Source organism: Pseudophryne corroboree, chromosome 2 (genome assembly GCF_028390025.1).
Source record: "Pseudophryne corroboree isolate aPseCor3 chromosome 2, aPseCor3.hap2, whole genome shotgun sequence".
Lineage (NCBI taxonomy): Eukaryota > Metazoa > Chordata > Amphibia > Anura > Myobatrachidae > Pseudophryne > Pseudophryne corroboree.
In genome coordinates this window covers 482,523,293-482,538,023 of record NC_086445.1, presented here as the reverse complement: position 1 = coordinate 482,538,023, position 14,731 = coordinate 482,523,293, and the positions used below count along the sequence as shown (strand labels likewise).

General features: G+C 44.4%; 5 non-coding genes across 5 annotated transcripts; all 5 read left to right on the top strand.

The window, feature by feature from the left end:
- The first annotated feature begins 1,321 nt into the window (after positions 1-1,321).
- On the top strand, positions 1,322-1,541 carry LOC135052985 (small nucleolar RNA U3). The gene has a single exon (XR_010242399.1). It is a non-coding gene; the product is annotated as a small nucleolar RNA U3 (small nucleolar RNA).
- Positions 1,542-4,571: 3,030 nt separating this feature from the next.
- Positions 4,572-4,791, top strand: LOC135053004 (small nucleolar RNA U3). Its single transcript, XR_010242413.1, has one exon. It is a non-coding gene; the product is annotated as a small nucleolar RNA U3 (small nucleolar RNA).
- Positions 4,792-7,812: 3,021 nt separating this feature from the next.
- Positions 7,813-8,032, top strand: LOC135052901 (small nucleolar RNA U3). Its single transcript, XR_010242326.1, has one exon. It is a non-coding gene; the product is annotated as a small nucleolar RNA U3 (small nucleolar RNA).
- Positions 8,033-11,047: 3,015 nt separating this feature from the next.
- LOC135053002 (small nucleolar RNA U3) lies at positions 11,048-11,267 on the top strand. The gene has a single exon (XR_010242412.1). It is a non-coding gene; the product is annotated as a small nucleolar RNA U3 (small nucleolar RNA).
- A 3,025-nt stretch (positions 11,268-14,292) lies between these two features.
- Positions 14,293-14,512, top strand: LOC135052900 (small nucleolar RNA U3). The gene has a single exon (XR_010242325.1). It is a non-coding gene; the product is annotated as a small nucleolar RNA U3 (small nucleolar RNA).
- Positions 14,513-14,731: the final 219 nt, after the last annotated feature.

The window sequence follows — 14,731 nt, the reverse complement described above, 5'->3', positions numbered from 1 at the left end:
AGTCACAGATCACCAAACATCACAGTTGTATGGAAACGGCTGCGTTTGCGTACAACTCTGAATTAGACTCTCTGTTTCACAACCTATTTATGTACATGCTCACAAGACATAGGGATGGACGTTTGAGGTCGATGGCTACCAATCAACAGTCTTTCCAATTCGATCAAAGTACCCTTTTCCACTAAATTGCGAGGATTCGATGGTTGCCAATCCGATGTTCAGGTACTTCTGTGCATTTGCGGACTCCCGGAAAGGGGTGTCCGCAGCTCAGGTAAATGCACGCTTGCACAAAGCTCTGAAAGATTCTACACATGTTCACAGTAAAGCAATTGATGGTTACACCATTGCAATCATTCAATGTGCATGGCTGCGTTTGATGTCATCAGCCCGGCAACCAATTAATGCCAGGCTTCCGATGTCCATACCTGCTGTGGCGTGATGGGAAGCCTTCCGGGGAGCAGAGGACACATTATTTTGGAAGCATTTGTGATGTAAGGTAGAGTAGTTGCAACATTTCAGTACATATTTCGGGGAACCCCCTTTTTTTTAATATGAAAACCATTTAGAGGAAATCCATGCCAAATGAAGGCTAGCAGTGAAACTAACATGGTTCATTTGAATATCTTTATGGTTTTATTACAAATTACACCCAAAAGCAAGCAGGAGGTGGTTTGTATGTCATTTGTCGTGTTTATTCCCCATGTTTACTCATTTTTGTCATAAAAGAAAGATATAAAAGGTAGTATCTTTGTTACATTAATATTATGTAATCTATCGCTCTTATTACTCTTCAAATACCAGCCTACATATGAGGTTCTGTTGCATCGAACATCCCCCCAGCGTAAAATGAACTAACAGTAGAGGAACAGAAACAAAAGCACCCATCCCACAGCAAATATAACATGATCGTTAGTGATCTACCAAGCAGAATTGTCACCATGCCAGAAAAGCACGTGTTTAGACTTTGTTTTTCTCTATAACATATGTTTGGTTTTGTGATCCTGACATTCTGTGTGCATAGTCCGTTATTAGCTGAGGCTGTTGTTGCTGCTTTAAGCTGTGTCTCGGCTGTTTCAGAGGTGCTTCCTGGTTGGCCAGAGTATCTTAAATATGCAGATGAGCAAGTGAGTGCACAATCATAGAAGAATACATTCTGTAAGAAAAGCTGAGTCCATCGTTGGTCCACATTTTAAAGGCAGCATAGTTTCTTACTATCTGATATATTCAAGATATGTTCAACTGTGAGATCATTTTAAAAATCTCCATTATATTAAAAAGACTCTCCTTCCCACAGCAGTAAAAATGCTAGGCTGTTATGGTTAAGACTATACTTTCAGGGATCTTTTCTATAGTTTTTTACTTTTTGAAATGTGCTCTAAAGTGTCCAGACCTACCAACCATGAGGAAGAGCAATAGTAATCTTTTCTGAGCGCGAAGTGAGCTATCAGTGCTGCTTCATTGTAGCTGCTGTTTGCTTTTGATGACCGTTCCTTTTCTTCTATCATGGGAGAAATGAAGGAAGAGATTACAAGCTGAGTGGTTGTTTTTAATGCTTGTTAATGACAGATTTTCTTATGGCTCCATGTGTACTGCTATTGTCATGTGGCATGATGCGATGTGCCCAAAAACATTGATAATGTGCTCATGTCAAAGGATCCCTGCAAGGGACATGGTGACATCACCAAACATTAGGAACAAGCCATCGGAACAAAGGGGCCGATGGTTTCCACTTCTACAGAATCAAATTGAAAAGGACTGTCAATTGGAGGGAACAAAAAAAATATTGATGATTGTGGATCATTGCTTTCTGATGTCCATTCCTGTTGTGTGGCAAATTCAGGCACATTAGTAGTGATTTATCCCTATTACTGAGCTGGCTTTATATCTTCAAAATATTTTCAAGTGAAGCTTATTTGGGGATTGTCACTTCAAACTGGAAGTATTCTTAACACTATATGGCAAGTGCAGTTCTGCATGAATGGCCAGCAGGTGGTGCTCCATGTAACACTGCAGCTCTCTGCTCTGAGCTCCAGCACAAAAAAATAAAAGCAAAACTGTCACGACTCATGGCATTGTCCCCTTCTCTGCACATAGGCACCTGGCACTCCTGTCACGGCAGTGTCCCCCTCTACTGCATCCATACACCCGAGTCTCCTGTCGCGGCAGTGTCTGCCTTGGGCATGAAGGGCCCACCGGGGAACTGCAATGGTAGGGGACCGTATTTTAGGATGTGGACAGTCTCCAGAGGGGGGGGGGGGAGTGGCGGGGGTGGCCAGCTGCCAAAGAGGCTTGGCTAATCATTTTATAGTAAAAACTGCTTGTTCATGCTTAATAATGTACCAGATTAATAACAGTAATGCAGAAAAAACACCATAGTCCTGTGCACTATAAGGCAACATGTGCGTAATCTATCATTCAAGTGCACAATCTGGAACCTGATCCCTAGAAGAGAAGGTGGGGCCCGCCGAGGGTTTCCCCTGTGCCCCTGCTGGACAGTCCAACCCTCTGTCACGGCATCATGTCCACTGCTCTGTATGCAGGACTTGATTCAAAGATGTACATAAAGCAAATGGTTTATGTACGTCTACGATGGTGGGCGCATGTGTGATCGCACGCAGTGTCCTCTGTGACGCAAGTCTGATGGACAGTCTGCAGACGTGTGGGGTGGGTAGATTTCACTAAAACAGGAAGTTGTACCTCTATTTTCTGGGAGTGGCGAGGCCAGGCTCTGCATCGTCTGATGCAAATTTCCTGGTCCCAGCAGCGCAAACAGCCTGGCCATCCTGAGTACTCGGTTGATGTTTACGCAATTGATCCGATGCTGTCTCTTTGGATGCAGAAGCACCCTGAGGACGCTTCGAGCTGTTGTACGTACTGTAGGGCTCCTGCCTGAAGCATCCAAAGGGCACTGCAGGTGGCACTGCTGCAGCAATACTGACTGCAGGGCAGCACCGATCGCAGACCCCTAGTTATGGCCCTGGTCCAGTGTAAGTGCTGAGTTTCTAGGTCTGATTATAAGTTGTACGGCAAGCAGTAGCAGCCATTAGATCACTTGCGTGAACATCGCCCATCTGAGCAACCAGGTTACTCAGGATGGCCTGGGGTTTCACTCTGCCAAGACCAGGAATTCTGCACTGGAGGACGCAGACCCTGGCCTCGGCAAGCCTACAAAACAGGGGTGGGATAACACCATTTTGGCCACAGCATGTGAATCATGTTGAGGCTTAGGGGGCCCTGCGAGCAATCTCGCAGTCACAGATCACCAAACATCACAGTTGTATGGAAACGGCTGCGTTTGCGTACAACTCTAAATTAGACTCTCTGTTTCACAACCTATTTATGTACATGCTCACAAGACATAGGGATGGACGTTTGAGGTCGATGGCTACCAATCAACAGTCTTTCCAATTCGATCAAAGTACCCTTTTCCACTAAATTGCGAGGATTCGATGGTTGCCAATCTGATGTTCAGGTACTTCTGTGCATTTGCGGACTCCCGGAAAGGGGTGTCCGCAGCTCAGGTAAATGCATGCTTGCACAAAGCTCTGAAAGATTCTACACATGTTCACAGTAAAGCAATTGATGGTTACACCATTGCAATCATTCAATGTGCATGGCTGCGTTTGATGTCATCAGCCCGGCAACCAATTAATGCCAGGCTTCCGATGTCCATACCTGCTGTGGCGTGATGGGAAGCCTTCCGGGGAGCAGAGGACACATTATTTTGGAAGCATTTGTGATGTAAGGTAGAGTAGTTGCAACATTTCAGTACATATTTCGGGGAACCCCCTTTTTTTTAATATGAAAACCATTTAGAGGAAATCCATGCCAAATGAAGGCTAGCAGTGAAACTAACATGGTTCATTTGAATATCTTTATGGTTTTATTACAAATTACACCCAAAAGCAAGCAGGAGGTGGTTTGTATGTCATTTGTCGTGTTTATTCCCCATGTTTACTCATTTTTGTCATAAAAGAAAGATATAAAAGGTAGTATCTTTGTTACATTAATATTATGTAATCTATCGCTCTTATTACTCTTCAAATACCAGCCTACATATGAGGTTCTGTTGCATCGAACATCCCCCCAGCGTAAAATGAACTAACAGTAGAGGAACAGAAACAAAAGCACCCATCCCACAGCAAATATAACATGATCGTTAGTGATCTACCAAGCAGAATTGTCACCATGCCAGAAAAGCACGTGTTTAGACTTTGTTTTTCTCTATAACATATGTTTGGTTTTGTGATCCTGACATTCTGTGTGCATAGTCCGTTATTAGCTGAGGCTGTTGTTGCTGCTTTAAGCTGTGTCTCGGCTGTTTCAGAGGTGCTTCCTGGTTGGCCAGAGTATCTTAAATATGCAGATGAGCAAGTGAGTGCACAATCATAGAAGAATACATTCTGTAAGAAAAGCTGAGTCCATCGTTGGTCCACATTTTAAAGGCAGCATAGTTTCTTACTATCTGATATATTCAAGATATGTTCAACTGTGAGATCATTTTAAAAATCTCCATTATATTAAAAAGACTCTCCTTCCCACAGCAGTAAAAATGCTAGGCTGTTATGGTTAAGACTATACTTTCAGGGATCATTTCTATAGGTTTTAACTTTTGGAAATGTGCTCTAAAGTGTCCAGACCTACCAACCATGAGGAAGAGCAATAGTAATCTTTTCTGAGCGCGAAGTGAGCTCTCAGTGCTGCTTCATTGTAGCTGCTGTTTGCTTTTGATGACCGTTCCTTTTCTTCTATCATGGGAGAAATGGAGGAAGAGATTACAAGCTGAGTGGTTGTTTTTAATGCTTGTTAATGACAGATTTTCTTATGGCTCCATGTGTACTGCTATTGTCATGTGGCATGATGTAATGTGCCCAAAAACATTGATAATGTGCTCATGTCAAAGGATCCCTGCAAGGGACATGGTGACATCACCAAACATTAGGAACAAGCCATCGGAACAAAGGGGCCGATGGTTTCCACTTCTACAGAATCAAATTGAAAAGGACTGTCAATTGGAGGGAACAAAAAAAATATTGATGATTGTGGATCATTGCTTTCTGATGTCCATTCCTGTTGTGTGGCAAATTCAGGCACATTAGTAGTGATTTATCCCTATTACTGAGCTGGCTTTATATCTTCAAAATATTTTCAAGTGAAGCTTATTTGGGGATTGTCACTTCAAACTGGAAGTATTCTTAACACTATATGGCAAGTGCAGTTCTGCATGAATGGCCAGCAGGTGGTGCTCCATGTAACACTGCAGCTCTCTGCTCTGAGCTCCAGCACAAAAAAATAAAAGCAAAACTGTCACGACTCATGGCATTGTCCCCTTCTCTGCACATAGGCACCTGGCACTCCTGTCACGGCAGTGTCCCCCTCTACTGCATCCATACACCCGAGTCTCCTGTCGCGGCAGTGTCTGCCTTGGGCATGAAGGGCCCACCGGGGAACTGCAATGGTAGGGGACCGTATTTTAGGATGTGGACAGTCTCCAGAGGGGGGGGGGGGGGTGGCCAGCTGCCACAGAGGCTTGGCTAATCATTTTATAGTAAAAACTGCTTGTTCATGCTTAATAATGTACCAGATTAATAACAGTAATGCAGAAAAAACACCATAGTCCTGTGCACTATAAGGCAACATGTGCGTAATCTATCATTCAAGTGCACAATCTGGAACCTGATCCCTAGAAGAGAAGGTGGGGCCCGCCGAGGGTTTCCCCTGTGCCCCTGCTGGACAGTCCAACCCTCTGTCACGGCATCATGTCCACTGCTCTGTATGCAGGACTTGATTCAAAGATGTACATAAAGCAAATGGTTTATGTACGTCTACGATGGTGGGCGCATGTGTGATCGCACGCAGTGTCCTCTGTGACGCAAGTCTGATGGACAGTCTGCAGACGTGTGGGGTGGGTAGATTTCACTAAAACAGGAAGTTGTACCTCTATTTTCTGGGAGTGGCGAGGCCAGGCTCTGCATCGTCTGATGCAAATTTCCTGGCCCCAGCAGCGCAAACAGCCTGGCCATCCTGAGTACTCGGTTGATGTTTACGCAATTGATCCGATGCTGTCTCTTTGGATGCAGAAGCACCCTGAGGACGCTTCGAGCTGTTGTACGTACTGTAGGGCTCCTGCCTGAAGCATCCAAAGGGCACTCCAGGTGGCACTGCTGCAGCAATACTGACTGCAGGGCAGCACCGATCGCAGACCCCTAGTTATGGCCCTGGTCCAGTGTAAGTGCTGAGTTTCTAGGTCTGATTATAAGTTGTACGGCAAGCAGTAGCAACCATTAGATCACTTGCGTGAACATCGCCCATCTGAGCAACCAGGTTACTCAGGATGGCCTGGGGTTTCCCTCTGCCAAGACCAGGAATTCTGCACTGGAGGACGCAGACCCTGGCCTCGGCAAGCCTACAAAACAGCGGTGGGATAACACCATTTTGGCCACAGCATGTGAATCATGTTGAGGCTTAGGGGGCCCTGCGAGCAATCTCGCAGTCACAGATCACCAAACATCACAGTTGTATGGAAACGGCTGCGTTTGCGTACAACTCTGAATTAGACTCTCTGTTTCACAACCTATTTATGTACATGCTCACAAGACATAGGGATGGACGTTTGAGGTCGATGGCTACCAATCAACAGTCTTTCCAATTCGATCAAAGTACCCTTTTCCACTAAATTGCGAGGATTCGATGGTTGCCAATCCGATGTTCAGGTACTTCTGTGCATTTGCGGACTCCCGGAAAGGGGTGTCCGCAGCTCAGGTAAATGCACGCTTGCACAAAGCTCTGAAAGATTCTACACATGTTCACAGTAAAGCAATTGATGGTTACACCATTGCAATCATTCAATGTGCATGGCTGCGTTTGATGTCATCAGCCCGGCAACCAATTAATGCCAGGCTTCCGATGTCCATACCTGCTGTGGCGTGATGGGAAGCCTTCCGGGGAGCAGAGGACACATTATTTTGGAAGCATTTGTGATGTAAGGTAGAGTAGTTGCAACATTTCAGTACATATTTCGGGGAACCCCCTTTTTTTTAATATGAAAACCATTTAGAGGAAATCCATGCCAAATGAAGGCTAGCAGTGAAACTAACATGGTTCATTTGAATATCTTTATGGTTTTATTACAAATTACACCCAAAAGCAAGCAGGAGGTGGTTTGTATGTCATTTGTCGTGTTTATTCCCCATGTTTACTCATTTTTGTCATAAAAGAAAGATATAAAAGGTAGTATCTTTGTTACATTAATATTATGTAATCTATCGCTCTTATTACTCTTCAAATACCAGCCTACATATGAGGTTCTGTTGCATCGAACATCCCCCCAGCGTAAAATGAACTAACAGTAGAGGAACAGAAACAAAAGCACCCATCCCACAGCAAATATAACATGATCGTTAGTGATCTACCAAGCAGAATTGTCACCATGCCAGAAAAGCACGTGTTTAGACTTTGTTTTTCTCTATAACATATGTTTGGTTTTGTGATCCTGACATTCTGTGTGCATAGTCCGTTATTAGCTGAGGCTGTTGTTGCTGCTTTAAGCTGTGTCTCGGCTGTTTCAGAGGTGCTTCCTGGTTGGCCAGAGTATCTTAAATATGCAGATGAGCAAGTGAGTGCACAATCATAGAAGAATACATTCTGTAAGAAAAGCTGAGTCCATCGTTGGTCCACATTTTAAAGGCAGCATAGTTTCTTACTATCTGATATATTCAAGATATGTTCAACTGTGAGATCATTTTAAAAATCTCCATTATATTAAAAAGACTCTCCTTCCCACAGCAGTAAAAATGCTAGGCTGTTATGGTTAAGACTATACTTTCAGGGATCATTTCTATAGTTTTTAACTTTTGGAAATGTGCTCTAAAGTGTCCAGACCTACCAACCATGAGGAAGAGCAATAGTAATCTTTTCTGAGCGCGAAGTGAGCTCTCAGTGCTGCTTCATTGTAGCTGCTGTTTGCTTTTGATGACCGTTCCTTTTCTTCTATCATGGGAGAAATGGAGGAAGAGATTACAAGCTGAGTGGTTGTTTTTAATGCTTGTTAATGACAGATTTTCTTATGGCTCCATGTGTACTGCTATTGTCATGTGGCATGATGCGATGTGCCCAAAAACATTGATAATGTGCTCATGTCAAAGGATCCCTGCAAGGGACATGGTGACATCACCAAACATTAGGAACAAGCCATCGGAACAAAGGGGCCGATGGTTTCCACTTCTACAGAATCAAATTGAAAAGGACTGTCAATTGGAGGGAACAAAAAAAATATTGATGATTGTGGATCATTGCTTTCTGATGTCCATTCCTGTTGTGTGGCAAATTCAGGCACATTAGTAGTGATTTATCCCTATTACTGAGCTGGCTTTATATCTTCAAAATATTTTCAAGTGAAGCTTATTTGGGGATTGTCACTTCAAACTGGAAGTATTCTTAACACTATATGGCAAGTGCAGTTCTGCATGAATGGCCAGCAGGTGGTGCTCCATGTAACACTGCAGCTCTCTGCTCTGAGCTCCAGCACAAAAAAATAAAAGCAAAACTGTCACGACTCATGGCATTGTCCCCTTCTCTGCACATAGGCACCTGGCACTCCTGTCACGGCAGTGTCCCCCTCTACTGCATCCATACACCCGAGTCTCCTGTCGCGGCAGTGTCTGCCTTGGGCATGAAGGGCCCACCGGGGAACTGCAATGGTAGGGGACCGTATTTTAGGATGTGGACAGTCTCCAGAGGGGGGGGTGGCCAGCTGCCACAGAGGCTTGGCTAATCATTTTATAGTAAAAACTGCTTGTTCATGCTTAATAATGTACCAGATTAATAACAGTAATGCAGAAAAAACACCATAGTCCTGTGCACTATAAGGCAACATGTGCGTAATCTATCATTCAAGTGCACAATCTGGAACCTGATCCCTAGAAGAGAAGGTGGGGCCCGCCGAGGGTTTCCCCTGTGCCCCTGCTGGACAGTCCAACCCTCTGTCACGGCATCATGCCCACTGCTCTGTATGCAGGACTTGATTCAAAGATGTACATAAAGCAAATGGTTTATGTACGTCTACGATGGTGGGCGCATGTGTGATCGCACGCAGTGTCCTCTGTGACGCAAGTCTGATGGACAGTCTGCAGACGTGTGGGGTGGGTAGATTTCACTAAAACAGGAAGTTGTGCCTCTATTTTCTGGGAGTGGCGAGGCCAGGCTCTGCATCGTCTGATGCAAATTTCCTGGCCCCAGCAGCGCAAACAGCCTGGCCATCCTGAGTACTCGGTTGATGTTTACGCAATTGATCCGATGCTGTCTCTTTGGATGCAGAAGCACCCTGAGGACGCTTCGAGCTGTTGTACGTACTGTAGGGCTCCTGCCTGAAGCATCCAAAGGGCACTGCAGGTGGCACTGCTGCAGCAATACTGACTGCAGGGCAGCACCGATCGCAGACCCCTAGTTATGGCCCTGGTCCAGTGTAAGTGCTGAGTTTCTAGGTCTGATTATAAGTTGTACGGCAAGCAGTAGCAGCCATTAGATCACTTGCGTGAACATCGCCCATCTGAGCAACCAGGTTACTCAGGATGGCCTGGGGTTTCACTCTGCCAAGACCAGGAATTCTGCACTGGAGGACGCAGACCCTGGCCTCGGCAAGCCTACAAAACAGGGGTGGGATAACACCATTTTGGCCACAGCATGTGAATCATGTTGAGGCTTAGGGGGCCCTGCGAGCAATCTCGCAGTCACAGATCACCAAACATCACAGTTGTATGGAAACGGCTGCGTTTGCGTACAACTCTAAATTAGACTCTCTGTTTCACAACCTATTTATGTACATGCTCACAAGACATAGGGATGGACGTTTGAGGTCGATGGCTACCAATCAACAGTCTTTCCAATTCGATCAAAGTACCCTTTTCCACTAAATTGCGAGGATTCGATGGTTGCCAATCTGATGTTCAGGTACTTCTGTGCATTTGCGGACTCCCGGAAAGGGGTGTCCGCAGCTCAGGTAAATGCACGCTTGCACAAAGCTCTGAAAGATTCTACACATGTTCACAGTAAAGCAATTGATGGTTACACCATTGCAATCATTCAATGTGCATGGCTGCGTTTGATGTCATCAGCCCGGCAACCAATTAATGCCAGGCTTCCGATGTCCATACCTGCTGTGGCGTGATGGGAAGCCTTCCGGGGAGCAGAGGACACATTATTTTGGAAGCATTTGTGATGTAAGGTAGAGTAGTTGCAACATTTCAGTACATATTTCGGGGAACCCCCTTTTTTTTAATATGAAAACCATTTAGAGGAAATCCATGCCAAATGAAGGCTAGCAGTGAAACTAACATGGTTCATTTGAATATCTTTATGGTTTTATTACAAATTACACCCAAAAGCAAGCAGGAGGTGGTTTGTATGTCATTTGTCGTGTTTATTCCCCATGTTTACTCATTTTTGTCATAAAAGAAAGATATAAAAGGTAGTATCTTTGTTACATTAATATTATGTAATCTATCGCTCTTATTACTCTTCAAATACCAGCCTACATATGAGGTTCTGTTGCATCGAACATCCCCCCAGCGTAAAATGAACTAACAGTAGAGGAACAGAAACAAAAGCACCCATCCCACAGCAAATATAACATGATCGTTAGTGATCTACCAAGCAGAATTGTCACCATGCCAGAAAAGCACGTGTTTAGACTTTGTTTTTCTCTATAACATATGTTTGGTTTTGTGATCCTGACATTCTGTGTGCATAGTCCGTTATTAGCTGAGGCTGTTGTTGCTGCTTTAAGCTGTGTCTCGGCTGTTTCAGAGGTGCTTCCTGGTTGGCCAGAGTATCTTAAATATGCAGATGAGCAAGTGAGTGCACAATCATAGAAGAATACATTCTGTAAGAAAAGCAGAGTCCATCGTTGGTCCACATTTTAAAGGCAGCATAGTTTCTTACTATCTGATATATTCAAGATATGTTCAACTGTGAGATCATTTTAAAAATCTCCATTATATTAAAAAGACTCTCCTTCCCACAGCAGTAAAAATGCTAGGCTGTTATGGTTAAGACTATACTTTCAGGGATCATTTCTATAGGTTTTAACTTTTGGAAATGTGCTCTAAAGTGTCCAGACCTACCAACCATGAGGAAGAGCAATAGTAATCTTTTCTGAGCGCGAAGTGAGCTCTCAGTGCTGCTTCATTGTAGCTGCTGTTTGCTTTTGATGACCGTTCCTTTTCTTCTATCATGGGAGAAATGGAGGAAGAGATTACAAGCTGAGTGGTTGTTTTTAATGCTTGTTAATGACAGATTTTCTTATGGCTCCATGTGTACTGCTATTGTCATGTGGCATGATGTAATGTGCCCAAAAACATTGATAATGTGCTCATGTCAAAGGATCCCTGCAAGGGACATGGTGACATCACCAAACATTAGGAACAAGCCATCGGAACAAAGGGGCCGATGGTTTACACTTCTACAGAATCAAATTGAAAAGGACTGTCAATTGGAGGGAACAAAAAAAATATTGATGATTGTGGATCATTGCTTTCTGATGTCCATTCCTGTTGTGTGGCAAATTCAGGCACATTAGTAGTGATTTATCCCTATTACTGAGCTGGCTTTATATCTTCAAAATATTTTCAAGTGAAGCTTATTTGGGGATTGTCACTTCAAACTGGAAGTATTCTTAACACTATATGGCAAGTGCAGTTCTGCATGAATGGCCAGCAGGTGGTGCTCCATGTAACACTGCAGCTCTCTGCTCTGAGCTCCAGCACAAAAAAATAAAAGCAAAACTGTCACGACTCATGGCATTGTCCCCTTCTCTGCACATAGGCACCTGGCACTCCTGTCACGGCAGTGTCCCCCTCTACTGCATCCATACACCCGAGTCTCCTGTCGCGGCAGTGTCTGCCTTGGGCATGAAGGGCCCACCGGGGAACTGCAATGGTAGGGGACCGTATTTTAGGATGTGGACAGTCTCCAGAGGGGGGGGGGGGGGGGGGTGGCCAGCTGCCACAGAGGCTTGGCTAATCATTTTATAGTAAAAACTGCTTGTTCATGCTTAATAATGTACCAGATTAATAACAGTAATGCAGAAAAAACACCATAGTCCTGTGCACTATAAGGCAACATGTGCGTAATCTATCATTCAAGTGCACAATCTGGAACCTGATCCCTAGAAGAGAAGGTGGGGCCCGCCGAGGGTTTCCCCTGTGCCCCTGCTGGACAGTCCAACCCTCTGTCACGGCATCATGTCCACTGCTCTGTATGCAGGACTTGATTCAAAGATGTACATAAAGCAAATGGTTTATGTACGTCTACGATGGTGGGCGCATGTGTGATCGCACGCAGTGTCCTCTGTGACGCAAGTCTGATGGACAGTCTGCAGACGTGTGGGGTGGGTAGATTTCACTAAAACAGGAAGTTGTACCTCTATTTTCTGGGAGTGGCGAGGCCAGGCTCTGCATCGTCTGATGCAAATTTCCTGGCCCCAGCAGCGCAAACAGCCTGGCCATCCTGAGTACTCGGTTGATGTTTACGCAATTGATCCGATGCTGTCTCTTTGGATGCAGAAGCACCCTGAGGACGCTTCGAGCTGTTGTACGTACTGTAGGGCTCCTGCCTGAAGCATCCAAAGGGCACTCCAGGTGGCACTGCTGCAGCAATACTGACTGCAGGGCAGCACCGATCGCAGACCCCTAGTTATGGCCCTGGTCCAGTGTAAGTGCTGAGTTTCTAGGTCTGATTATAAGTTGTACGGCAAGCAGTAGCAGCCATTAGATCACTTGCGTGAACATCGCCCATCTGAGCAACCAGGTTACTCAGGATGGCCTGGGGTTTCCCTCTGCCAAGACCAGGAATTCTGCACTGGAGGACGCAGACCCTGGCCTCGGCAAGCCTACAAAACAGCGGTGGGATAACACCATTTTGGCCACAGCATGTGAATCATGTTGAGGCTTAGGGGGCCCTGCGAGCAATCTCGCAGTCACAGATCACCAAACATCACAGTTGTATGGAAACGGCTGCGTTTGCGTACAACTCTGAATTAGACTCTCTGTTTCACAACCTATTTATGTACATGCTCACAAGACATAGGGATGGACGTTTGAGGTCGATGGCTACCAATCAACAGTCTTTCCAATTCGATCAAAGTACCCTTTTCCACTAAATTGCGAGGATTCGATGGTTGCCAATCCGATGTTCAGGTACTTCTGTGCATTTGCGGACTCCCGGAAAGGGGTGTCCGCAGCTCAGGTAAATGCACGCTTGCACAAAGCTCTGAAAGATTCTACACATGTTCACAGTAAAGCAATTGATGGTTACACCATTGCAATCATTCAATGTGCATGGCTGCGTTTGATGTCATCAGCCCGGCAACCAATTAATGCCAGGCTTCCGATGTCCATACCTGCTGTGGCGTGATGGGAAGCCTTCCGGGGAGCAGAGGACACATTATTTTGGAAGCATTTGTGATGTAAGGTAGAGTAGTTGCAACATTTCAGTACATATTTCGGGGAACCCCCTTTTTTTTAATATGAAAACCATTTAGAGGAAATCCATGCCAAATGAAGGCTAGCAGTGAAACTAACATGGTTCATTTGAATATCTTTATGGTTTTATTACAAATTACACCCAAAAGCAAGCAGGAGGTGGTTTGTATGTCATTTGTCGTGTTTATTCCCCATGTTTACTCATTTTTGTCATAAAAGAAAGATATAAAAGGTAGTATCTTTGTTACATTAATATTATGTAATCTATCGCTCTTATTACTCTTCAAATACCAGCCTACATATGAGGTTCTGTTGCATCGAACATCCCCCCAGCGTAAAATGAACTAACAGTAGAGGAACAGAAACAAAAGCACCCATCCCACAGCAAATATAACATGATCGTTAGTGATCTACCAAGCAGAATTGTCACCATGCCAGAAAAGCACGTGTTTAGACTTTGTTTTTCTCTATAACATATGTTTGGTTTTGTGATCCTGACATTCTGTGTGCATAGTCCGTTATTAGCTGAGGCTGTTGTTGCTGCTTTAAGCTGTGTCTCGGCTGTTTCAGAGGTGCTTCCTGGTTGGCCAGAGTATCTTAAATATGCAGATGAGCAAGTGAGTGCACAATCATAGAAGAATACATTCTGTAAGAAAAGCTGAGTCCATCGTTGGTCCACATTTTAAAGGCAGCATAGTTTCTTACTATCTGATATATTCAAGATATGTTCAACTGTGAGATCATTTTAAAAATCTCCATTATATTAAAAAGACTCTCCTTCCCACAGCAGTAAAAATGCTAGGCTGTTATGGTTAAGACTATACTTTCAGGGATCATTTCTATAGTTTTTAACTTTTGGAAATGTGCTCTAAAGTGTCCAGACCTACCAACCATGAGGAAGAGCAATAGTAATCTTTTCTGAGCGCGAAGTGAGCTCTCAGTGCTGCTTCATTGTAGCTGCTGTTTGCTTTTGATGACCGTTCCTTTTCTTCTATCATGGGAGAAATGGAGGAAGAGATTACAAGCTGAGTGGTTGTTTTTAATGCTTGTTAATGACAGATTTTCTTATGGCTCCATGTGTACTGCTATTGTCATGTGGCATGATGCGATGTGCCCAAAAACATTGATAATGTGCTCATGTCAAAGGATCCCTGCAAGGGACATGGTGACATCACCAAACATTAGGAACAAGCCATCGGAACAAAGGGGCCGATGGTTTCCACTTCTACAGAATCAAATTGAAAAGGACTGTC